The sequence below is a fragment of the Merops nubicus genome, unplaced genomic scaffold (genome assembly GCF_000691845.1).
Source record: "Merops nubicus isolate BGI_N331 unplaced genomic scaffold, ASM69184v1 scaffold6709, whole genome shotgun sequence".
NCBI classification, from domain to species: Eukaryota; Metazoa; Chordata; class Aves; order Coraciiformes; family Meropidae; genus Merops; species Merops nubicus.
This window is the reverse complement of record NW_008631609.1, coordinates 212-591: the sequence shown is the minus strand read 5'-3', so window position 1 is coordinate 591 and position 380 is coordinate 212.

The window sequence follows — 380 nt, the reverse complement described above, 5'->3', positions numbered from 1 at the left end:
GGACCATCAGGATGAGGACCTGGGGTGTTTTTCCCCCCTTTCCAGCTGGACTATCCCAGGTCTGTTTCTTCTCTGCACTTTCAGTCTTCCAGACACGCAGTTCAAAGAGCCAGAGCTCAGCCCTGGCTGCAGAAGGTGCCCCAGGGAGTGAAGGGGTGCTGGGATCCAGCAGGTCACCGAGCTGTGACATATGGACCTGTGGCTTTATGTCCCACTTTAATGGGGCTGTGCCTAAATCAGCAGCCAAGGAAGAGCTCCCACCACCCCCTGCAGCCCCTGGGCTGGCCAAGCCCCTCCTCTGAGAGAGGCAGAAGGAATTTTGGGGGCCAAGGCTGAGGTCACCCAGGTCCTGAGTGGGATCTAAGGGGAAGGAGCCAGGG